General features: G+C 42.0%; 1 pseudogene; it reads left to right on the forward strand.

Moving 5' to 3' along the window:
• The first annotated feature begins 9,955 nt into the window (after positions 1 to 9,955).
• Positions 9,956 to 11,478, forward strand: LOC101416062 (myotubularin-related protein 10 pseudogene; annotated as a pseudogene).
• The last annotated feature ends 275 nt before the right edge of the window (positions 11,479 to 11,753 follow it).

The raw sequence follows: 11,753 nt of genomic DNA on the forward strand, positions 1-11,753 counted from the left end.
CTCTGTGGGCACTGGCTCCTTGCATGGGTACTGGCTCACTGTGCATGCCTGGTTTGCTGCATTGGCCTGGCTCACTATGTGGGCATGCCTTTATCAGGAGGTCCTGGGGATTGAACCTGCCTGGGTTCTCCCATTTGGTAAATGACAGCCCAATCACTTGAGCCACATCTGCTTCCCTCTCCCTCACTTTTGAAAGAGCAACTCACTGTATACGAATTTTTGGCTGGTAGTTGTTTTCCTTCAGCACTTTAACTATTTCAACCTTCTGCCCGCTTGCCTCCATTGAGTTCTGATGAGAAATCAATCACCACTCAATTTAATTGGGACTTCCTTGTATGTAAAATGTTGCTTTTCTCTTGTAGCTTTCAGAACTCTCTCATTGTCCTTTGAATTAGGTGGTATAATAAATGGTGGGGAATGTTTTTACATGGTCATCCCATTTGGAGATCACTGAGCTTCTTGGATTTGCATAGTCACACCTTCTTAAAAGTTTGTGAATTTCTCTGCTATTTTTTTAATATCCCCTCTGGCCCTTTTTAGCTTTTCCATCTGGCGGACCTATATATATTGGTATGCAATAGATGTTTTAGGCTATTTTCACTTTTAATATTTTTTTTCTCTTTGTCCTCCTCAGTCTGACTCATTTCAAATGTCTTTATTCAAGATCACTGCCAGCTCCAGTCTATGCTTGAAACCCTCCTGACAGTTTTTCATACCAGTTATTGTGGTCTTCAACCCCAGAACTATTGTTTTGTTACTTTTACATTTTTCTCTTTTCTTAAACTTTTATATTGCTCATTTATTGTTTTTCTGATATAATTTAGTTCTTTATCTGAACTTTCATTCACCCTTTTTTTAGAAATTTTAAGACCTCTTTTAAAATACTTTGTTATGTACACATTCTCATCTTCTTCATTGGAGTTTTCTGTATTTTTATCTGCTTCCTCTGGGTGGACCATCATTTCCTGTTTCTCTGTTTGTATTTTGTTTATTCCTTGCACAATCTATGTGTTAATACCTAAAATGTTAATTTTTGGATTTATGCCTGGAATGTATTTTTTTTCATTTTGTAAACAAACATTTTCTTGGGCTTCAGCTCTCCTATCAGGAAAGTTTTTCAAGACAAATGGAGTGCACAGGGTTTTCCTTGCCTTCCTGGGCCCCTGTCTTGTCCTGTGACTTTGTGAGTTGTTTTGCATTTTTACTGTTTACAGGAGATTGGTTTTCTGCTCTTTTCATAGTATATAGACACCCCTCTCCTGAGTATTGGAAGCTGCAGGCTTTTGCTCACACAGTCCACTTCTATAGTTTTTTACACTCCTTTCATTGTCTCATGCTGCCTTTGTGTAGAGGGCAAATTCTGGTTGGAAGGTCACCCCAGGGATGAATTCAAGTTGTTGTTTCCCAGTCATAAAAGAGCCAGGGGCTACTGAAAGGTTGCAGACTTGTTCCAATGTGTCCTATGGAGTAGGAGAGTAAGGACAACAAAATCTTTTTTTACAAATAGATTTATTATTTATTTATTTCTCTCCCCTTCCCCCCCTCGCAGTTTTCTTCTCTGTGTCCATTCGCTGTGTGTTCTTCTGTGACCGCTTCTATCCTTATCAGTGGCAAGGCTATCTTGGGAATCTGTGTTTCTTGTTGTTATCTTGTTGTGTCAGCTCTCCATGTGTGCAGCGCCAATTCTTGGGCAGGCTGCACTTTTTTTCATACTGGGCATCTCTCCTTATGGGGTGCACTCCTTGCACGTGAGGCTCCCCTATGCGGGGGACACCCCTGTGTGGCACAGCACTCCTTGCACCCATCAGCACTGTGCCTGCCAGCTCCACACAGGCCAAGGAGGCCCAGGGTGTGAACCGTGGACCTCCCATGTGGTAGGCAGGTGCCCTATCCATTGGGCCAAGTCCACTTCCAACAAAATCTTTTTGAATGGCTTCCTAAAGCTGAGCTTTCCTAGCCTGGCAGGCAAATGCAACACTTCAGCTTACTCTCCCCCATAGCCTGGGGAACTGCAGCTTCTTTAAACCACCTCTGCCTATGACCAGGAAAGATTGAAACATTGGCTTCAACCACCTTTGTGCAGAGCAGGTTGAAACAGTAACTTCCCTCTGAGCCATTACCCAGTGATCTGAACTCAGTAATTAAAAGCTGTGATGAGTGATCAGCTGTGCCTCCCTTGTTCTTGGGGAAAAGGATTTTTAAATACCTTTCTGCCTGTAGCAGCTACCAGGAACTTTACTCAATGAGTGGTCTGTTGTGAGATTGTATGATGGGCACTAATACCTGCCACTCAGAGACAGTAATTACAGTTTTTTAGTATACTTTATTGGCCTCTTCCTCCTGTTCTTCCATGGATGTTGTACTGTGTTCTCCTATACTGTGGACATTCAAACTAGGTGTTTCAGATGTTCCCTGCCTGTTTTGTAATTGTTATGGACAGATTGAGTACTGGAACTTCCTACTTTGTCATCTTCCTAATGTCTCATAATTTTTATTTCACCTCAAGGTCACCATCTTCAGTTCTCATAATCTCCTGAACAATCACTGGCCTGACATTCACCACAATATTCTTGCAGGCATGATTGTAATCCTGGTTCTAGAATGAAAAGAGATATAAGAAACCATGGGCCAGGCAATGGTAGCCCCAATGTCATTTGTCTCAGGATTAAACCAGCTAGACAATTCCCTGGTATTCATGGGGGATTCCTAAAAGCCGTTTATTGATACCCTTCCTCAAGAGGATGTAGATATCATGCCCTAGGTGCCCCAACTGTGGGACTTTACTCAGGATTGTAGACAAGTTTGAAACATTGGCTGTAACCACCTATTACAGTCCAGGTTGAAACAACTTCCCCCAGAGCCATTACCCAGTGATCTGAATTAATAATCAAAAGCCGTGATCATTGATCAGCTATAGACAGTTTACTCCACAAATATACCATTCCTGTTTTGCTCAAGAAACCACCAAACAAAAAATATGAAAGATGGAAATAATTGCCAAAATTCATCCCATTCCATTCCATAATTTGCCATGTACTCTGTTTGCAGATCCCAAAATCAGTGGAACAGGTTGCTCTTTAGTGCATCTTGGGAACACAGGTTCAGACACAAAAAATCCAGTAAATGAACAGTTTATTATGTAACACAAATGACTGAAAGAGGAGGGGTAAAGATTCAATCATAGCCAATCTCCCAGTCTGGCCAACTTCATAGGCCAGGGTTGGTAGATGGCTGCTCTTTATGCTCCACTAGGAGAGGAGTGACTCTGCATTGTTTCAGTGTTGAGTATTTATACACTCAGAAGGAAGAGGACAATAAACCTTGACATGTTTGATCTTACTCATTTCACAATTTGGAATGTTTTGTACTTACATGCACTGAAAATCTGGCATTATGGTAAATCACTGTCACCTTGATGGTACTTATTACCAGCAAGCCTAATTAAATGCCAGAAAAGATAGCCAGTGTTCAATGCAAGGATCTGAAGGAATTAAAAAGGGAATTATTATCTATAGACTTTGATTAATAGCAATGCTTCAATATTGGTTCATCAGTTTTAACAAATGGACCACACTAATCTATGATGTCAAAAATAGTGGTAACCATGTGTGGGTGCCAGGATGTTGTATAGGAATTCCCTGTATTTTTATTGTAATTTTTCTATAAATATGAATCTAAACATCTCTAAATATAAAGTTACAACATAATCACACTAAAGAACAAAAGAATATTGACTACTCTGATCACTAATAAAGTATAGGTGATTACAGAGATATCCTTTCATGTGAGAAGATGAAGTGAGCTTCAGTCTTAGTTATGAAGAATTTGAAGGAGGCAGGCATTCAAAGTGCTAAGGAAAGAGCTTTCCTGGCTGCAGTCACATGAAGGACAAACACTTTAAATAGGGAAAGAAGTTCCCCAGTTCAAGGAACAGAAAAGAAAGTGGGGAAAATTGATTGGGAATGCAATTGGAGAGCTGGGAGGAGGCAGGTCACATGGGACTTTGGAATCTCTATATGGAGAGTGGGGGGGGGGGCAGGGTAGAAGCAATAGGAGGAACATGGCATGTTTCTGTGCAAGTTAACCCTTATTTGTTCTAACCTACTATGTTAAGGAATAGTCAAATGGGTAAGAAGATGTTTCTACCTAACTTACTTAATCTATCCTAAATATTGAGTTTTAGAAAAATATGCCAATTGTTGAACAAGATGCTTGAATAAAAAGATATTAATAGGCCTGTTTCACTTGGCCTTGACTATGTTGCTTCTCATTTTGCCCCAACTACCTTGCTCAATCCCTTCAGATGTCTCCCCCGCCCCTGGGTTTCCCTTGGCACTACATAAGCATGTATCCCTCTCTTCATGTCTCATCCAGAACTGAGTTAACAGCTTTGCTGAAGGCCTCCACCACTGTAAGTACTGCTCCTTCAATCTCCTATCAGAGCTAAGGTTCTTAGATGAATCTTAGATCATTACATGGCACCATTTACTCATTTCCAGTTCAACTAGCTATGATCGTGTCACACTTCAGCCAACTACTCCACTGAAACTGCTCTTCTAAGGTTTCCATTTACATTCAAGTTTTCAACTGTAATGGATGCATTCCTTTCTTTATGGCATTAGGGGGAAGGGAGGATCTTGTGGAGCCTGTTATGAACAGAACAGAAAGAAAGTCTGGTGGAAAGTTGGACTGCATTTTGGGGATGACATGGGTGATCATGGGGACAGTCTCAACAACCCAGAGCTGAATAAGCTTAGTGGATCTATGTCTACCCCCACCTAGCCAAGATCTCTGATCCATGGGTGAGAAGGCCTACCTCAATGTCTTCTTTTATACTGTGCTGGTGCTATGGTGTCCAGTTCTGCCCAGGGTAGAAAGGTTGATGGAAAGGCACAGAGCTGACTACTAGTCAAGATTTGTACTGGCCCAGTAACCCCACCCAACTCTAGATGTTTCCACAGACTGCAATAACCCTGTTGAATTGTCTGAGAATGATCTTTACTCCTGGGCAAAGGCCATCTCAGGAGGTTCCTCATTGTGTGAGCCATGTCCAGCCCAATCCCCACATGCACATAGGAACCCAGCCCCAGTCCACCTCACTCTGTTTCTGATGCAGGGGTTTCCAGGTCCAGCTGAGCAAGATAAATAGTGGGCATGGTGGTGCCCTAGCAAGCCATGTGTGGTGAGCTGCATATAGGCCACCAGCTGCTTGGGACAGGGATGGTCTGAAGGCTGCAAGAAATAGACTCTGATGCCTAGGTCAGCCAGGTGCCAAGGAAGAATGAGATGGTGCTGGGATAGATGGGCAGGCTGCACATGAGGGTAATGGCCTGCAGGTTCACAAGGTCATAAAAGGGTAACCCCCTTGGTGGCTGGACTCCTGTGTCTGTTCTTGCCAGTACAGAAGACAGCATTTCCCTTCCCCAATCCCACTTGGCTTGTGTTGGCTCTAGCTGACTGGGACTCAAGAAGGGAGCTTGAAAAGAGCCTCAATTGTAAGATTTTCATCTATGGCCTGACTAACTCTTCTATCTTCTGCAGTCTGTAGTATTTCTATATCATCCCCCTGCCTCCTCCTCCTATTGGAACTCCATGAAAGCAGGGATGGGTTGTATTGATGATGATGTCAAGGCACAAGCACACACAAGGAGCTTCATAAATACCTGACACTTGAGGGAAATGAGTCTGTCATCCTGCTTCAGCCTATCCTGAAACCTCACGGACCCTCAATCCTTAGCCTATACCCCAACGTGCTGCCTCATTCTCTGCATCCCATGTGTGGGTCTCTTCTTCCCACTGTCACTGTGCTCCCAAAGACCAGGCATACAGTACTGTAGTCCCCCAGTTATGGAACATGCAGGACTGAGGTTGATCAGTACAGATGTTATTCAGATCTGTGGCTAATGGAGTGGTAGTGGGGGGAAGTGGAACTGGGATTGGACTGTGCTAAGGACTGATTCTCTCATGGGCTGATTCTGAGTCCCAAAGCGCCCTCTGTATCCGCCACTCCAGCATCCCAGACACAGCTTACTTTGACTCCAGCCCTGCCCTCCAGCCCCTCCCTGTCTGAACCAACTCATTCCCCATCTTGTTCTCTCCTGACCCATAGTCCCTCACTTTTTTGGATGGGGGTTGGTATGCACCTTGCTGGTCCCAGTGAGGGAAGGTATGTCCATGTCATGAGGAGCCTCTGATGGTGTCACATTTCACTGCAGGCACCTCCTGCTGACGGTATCTAGTGTTACTTTTGGATACCATGACAAGAATGGATATCTGAGGTGGGCAGAATTTCTATCTGCTAGGCTCTCAAAAATTGGCTCAGTGCTGAAAATAACATAGCCCATGGTAGCCACTTCTTAAATATTTGAAGAATGAGATAGGCTTTAGTAGCATGTTTGCAGATATTTGAGTGCATCATGAGCCCCCTGCTTGTCCACAGCAATCAGGGCTCTGACTGCATCAAGTCTCCTAAATGGAGACTCAAAGAAATATTTCAGATGGGAAAAGAATCTTGCCAAAGGTCAAGGTCAGTAAGGGGTGAGACAGAACTCTAGGCCTGGGCTCTGTCCCTGGCAGGTTCAGGGTTCATTGCCCTAGTTGCCTCTCCCACTCCTCTGAGAGTCTATTCTGATCCTGTTTGCTGGGGGTCCTGACCATTTGCTGTGTTAGCCTGGGAGCAGGTGTTCAGTCCGTGGTGGGTGGGAAGAACCTCAGCCCTAACCAGCCACTCCACATCACCTCTGCCAAAGTCCACTCTGATAGCACCCCTGGTCTTTTCTTAGGTCAGGTCCAGGCCAGCCTGACATCTCCCCAGAATTACCGACGAGGCTGTCAGGTGTGAGTGGTGGGCTTCATGGAGCACATGCACATGCCGCGTTTTCTAACAGTCCTTCCATGAAAAATGTCCTCACAGGAGTAGTCAGGTTTGATACACCCAGTCCCTAGCCACTACGCACTCTGTTACCAAATGTTACTTGGGGCTTGGGACCAGCCCAAACCAGTTAGATGCTCTGTCTGGTGGACATGGAAAGATCGAAGATGCAGGGAATGCTGAAGTTTCTTGCCTCTCTCCTAATGGTCCCCAGATACAACCCTAAGAGACTAGCTAGGCAAATGGTCAGTGTGAGTATGGACCAGGAGCCTGGAAGTACATCCTGAGCCCTGGTTGAAGAGAAGGCTGGCCTCCTCCCTCTGCTTCATCTTTTACCTCTGTCCCCTCCTTTTTGACAGGAGAACAGAAACAGAGGACAAGTGGGTTCAGAGGACCTCCTGGTGTAAGGGTGAGATGGAGAAAAGAAAGGAAAAGGGATCAACCATCAGGCTGTGTGGGGGGCAGTCAATCTTGTTAGGAATCCCCTCGTGGGCACTCAGAGAACTTCATGTTATAGAATGAGCAGCTGGCATCAGCACCAAGATCCCAGCCATGAAGCTGGAACTCTGAGTCTCCTCTCTCACTCATTTCTGTTGTTTCAGAGAGGCCGTTCTCAGCATTGAGTACTCTCTGGGCACCTCTCAGTATCACCCCATTTTCTGTATCTACACAGTGGGGAACATTCTAGCTTCTAATTCCTGGGTCATCAAGTGTAATAAATGTAAAAGACCTGGGCTGATGTTTCAATAGGTAAAAGAAACTCAGAAATGTAAGTATTATAAGAAAGGGTGTTTCACAACATGGAATACCACATGCAACGGAACTGGGTGCTGGCTGTGGGATCCAATCATTCCCATGTCTTTCATTGCCATGAGCTCCATTATTTTTCTCTTCAGGTTTTCATATTCTTCTTTGAACTCACTCATTTTCTCCTCAATGTCCTTTATCTCTTTAGCCATATTGTCTTTCAACTCATTATTTTGATTTTGGAAATTTGTATGAATCTTAATTTGACAGATCCTGTATCTCATTTGGACCTTGGATATATTCTTTTGCTTGGGCCACTTCTTCAATATTCTTGGTATGGTTTGTAATTTTTTGCTGATAACTAGACTTCTGATTATGCTAGTGGGTTTACTCTGGTGCTCAATTTCTCTCTTTTTTACAAGGTTGTAGTGGTAGGAGGTGGTGCTACTGCTATTCTTTAATTCTTGGTTCAATCTGTTCTGGTTCTTTATGATTGTCCCTATTAGTTGCTCAAATCTGAGTGTTAGACTTACTTATGATTTCAGACATTCTTCCAAGGGCCTTGGAAAAGAAGATGGAAAAAAATCCTCTTTTAGTTACTTTTAATTTCTTCACATGCACTTCCTTGGTCTGCCAGCAGATGTCATTCTTTTGCAGCCCTCTCAGTTCAAAGTCTGGTCAGTGTTTTCAATGCAAGTTAGCCTGGATCAATGTGACAGAGGTTCCTGCCTGGAAGCTAAGAGACTCATTATTCAAACATTCTCAGAAGTTATTCTCAAATCTTTACTGGCAGCCCCCTCTCTTTCCCTGGGTAAGAAATATTTCCACTACCCTCTGTGTCATAAAAAACCAGTCCTGGTCAGTAGAGGGGGAGATCAAAAGGGTCCCATCTCCTTAATCCCATGCAGGCTGCCAAGGAAAACAATGGTGTGGCCACTCCTAGCCTGGAAGGGCTCCTGGGACAGAGAAGACCATATTTGTGGTCCAAAAGTAGAGTTCATTTTAGGTTGCATCCTTCTCTCTCCCATTTCCTGGGGAGATAGACCCTTGTGGCCCACTTTGTCAGTAGCCATGTACCTGAGTCCTAAGAATTCAAAATTGTCTACAGAGTGGGGAAAGACACTGGCAGCTCCAGCTGCAGCTCTGACAGTTTTGCTATTGAGATTATTTTCCTTGGCCCCTCTCTCTTCTGGATGGTGTCCAGGCTTCTCCTGATTTCCAAAACCCTAGAACATTTTTTTCCATGCCATTTCTACCTGTCTACTAGCTATATTTCTGGGAGATGAGAGAGTCCAATAACTTCTCATCTTCCCAGAAGTCTCAGAAATTTGTTGTTTTTTCCCATTGATACTTTTGTCCATGGAATGTTTGACACGGATGAAGAAGCAGGTACTACAATGTAATTTCACCATGGTCATGATATGAAAATGAAAAAAAAAAATCAATCCATTTGCAGAAAGAATTTTCAGTTTTAAAGTTTGCTTTATTAACACTTCATAAAAGAATATTCTTATACTATTAACCAAAATCTTCTTACATCACCAAAATCACTATATTATACAGTCCCTCATTATTCTCTACCTTTCTTTCAATTAAAATATTACATCCACAGGCTACCCCTTTCAGTCACAAGGACATTTATAAATCAGCAGTGTTAGTTATACTCACTCTAATGTATTACCACCAAATCTATTCATTTCCACACATTTACAGTAAACATTATTAAAAAGTCTACATACATTAAGCATCAGCTTCCATTGCCAAACCATATTCTATTTCCTGGGGGTAGAAAGGGTTATGAGATTTTTCTTTTTGGAGACATGAAAATGACTGAAAATAGAGTGATGACACAGTACAACTCTGTGATGAATATGAGAGCCACTTATTGTACACTTTGAGTGGATTTTACAAATCATGGGACTGTATAACACAATGAAACATTTGGTGGAAGATGGATTGTCATTAAATGAACAAATATGAGAACATTCTCCTATGAACTATAACAAGTATAAAATACTAATACAGAGTGTCTATAACCAGGTGGGTCGAGGGAAAAATACACCTAATATAAGATGCTTGCTATAGGTAGTAGTAATGCTTTGATGATGCTCTTTCATTTGTTTCACAAAAATGCATTTCATTGTTTCACAACAATGCAAGGTGTCAGTGGTGGGGTAATATATGGGAGCCCTGAAGGATGATATGCATGTTTGTTTTGTAAGTTCACAACCTTTACTATCACTTATTGTTTATGGAGATTCATTTATGAATGATAAACTTCAATTTTTTAAAAGTTTTTTTTTTAAAATTTCCCTTTATTCTAGATGATCTAATGCTATGAGAAAAATTCCATTAAAAAACCTTCTTCTTGGGGAACATGATGGTCCTTTGAAATATATTGAGCAAATTGTCAATGCAAATGTCCACAAAAAGAAGCAGAAAGTCCTAGGCCTCAAGCAAAAACTGAAATTTAATCCAACAGAGTTAGTTATTTTTTGTAAAGATTCCAGGAATGTCAAATTTTGCTTTGATAAATCATGGTCCAAAACTGCCAGAAAGGTATTCCTTGCAATATCTCACTATTCCCAGCCAGCAAACTTGCAACTCATCTTTATATTTGAATATGCTGGGAAAAATATCACAACACAGTCAACAAAATAAATGACTACCCTCAAGAGGTTGAGGAGGAGGTGTTAGAGCTGGTGGTTTGAAAGTTACTCAGAATAGGACAGAGAAATCAATAGGATGGGTGTTTCTGTGTGGAGAGTTTGTTCCATTATTAAGGGTTACATGATATCCACTTGTCTTCCAGAATCCTTTGTACTGCCAAGTTTTTTAGCAGTTCAAGACCCAAAGTAGATTTCCCATTATTTGTTGGAAGAAGGGTGCCGCTCCTGTGCTGGAGACACCCTTGTGGCAGTTCTTGGTGAGAATGGCCCCCACAAAAGATGTGTTGCTGCAGAGAAAAGTTGATGAGACAATCTATAATGGAATAAATATAAATCACCCATTGAGAAGTGATGTTTACAAATTGGATTTGAATAAGACCTTGTCTAATATCCAAGAAATACAGAAGGTATTAAAACTTAAGCAAAAACTATTTGTTAATGTGCATTTTGAAGAAATTTAACAGAAATGTCTATCTTCATTGGAATGTACTAGCTGGTTATAATATGTAATGGCATTCCTTAAACATTCAGTAGAACTTATGTATATGCTGGAAAGCAAACACACCACTGTAGTCCTAGAATAGGAGGAATAGTAGATTTGAGTTACTTCATATCTTCTCTTATTCAAGTGATGCTGGATCCCTGCATTAGAACAATTTCTTTATTTCAGTGTCTGATAGAGAAGGAGTGGATCATGGTTGGCTATCAGTTCCTGGAGAGATGCAACCACTTAAAGAGACTAGAAAAAGAATCTCCCTTATTTGTGCTGTTCTTGGATGCCACATGGCAACTGTTAGAACAATATCCAGCCATGTTCAAGTTCTTTGAAACTTCCTTAGTGGACCTGTACAACAGTATCCACATCTCACTGTTAGGCATGTTGCTATTCAACTATCCTCATCAGTGGGTGAAGCAAGCCACAGAATTTGAAAATAGTCAATTGGGTGATGAAAAGGACTTAAAATTCGCATTTGTTTGGGACTGGTCTTTTCAGTTTACAGCAAAGTATCTCACCATTTTCTGTAATGCCTTCTACATTGGGAAGACCATGCCTTATATTGCTCTATGAAATCTTTAAAATGGGCAAAGACAAACTATAACTCCACAATAATAGGACTGCTGTCTTCCTTCAAGAACGGACCCATCAGTGACCAATTACTTCATCAAAGGAGAAACTCCTTAATATTATAATTTGTACCAGTTTGATATGGTTATGAATCCAAAAAGGGATATCGGGTTATGGTTGTGATCTGGTCTGTACCGGGGTGTGATTGCGTTATGATTAGGGATTTGATAGAGCCATGTCATTAGGGATAAAAGGCATGGCAAAGGACAGAGTTGAGGGTCTTTGATGTTGAAGTTTTGATGTTGGAGTTTGATGCTGAAGTCTTAAGCTGGAGCCCCAGGAGGTAAGCACTCAGAGGAAAGAGAGGCAAGCCCCAGGAAAGGAGGAACCCAGGAAGCCT

The sequence above is a fragment of the Dasypus novemcinctus genome, chromosome 28, assembly GCF_030445035.2.
Source record: "Dasypus novemcinctus isolate mDasNov1 chromosome 28, mDasNov1.1.hap2, whole genome shotgun sequence".
Classification (NCBI taxonomy): Eukaryota; Metazoa; Chordata; class Mammalia; order Cingulata; family Dasypodidae; genus Dasypus; species Dasypus novemcinctus.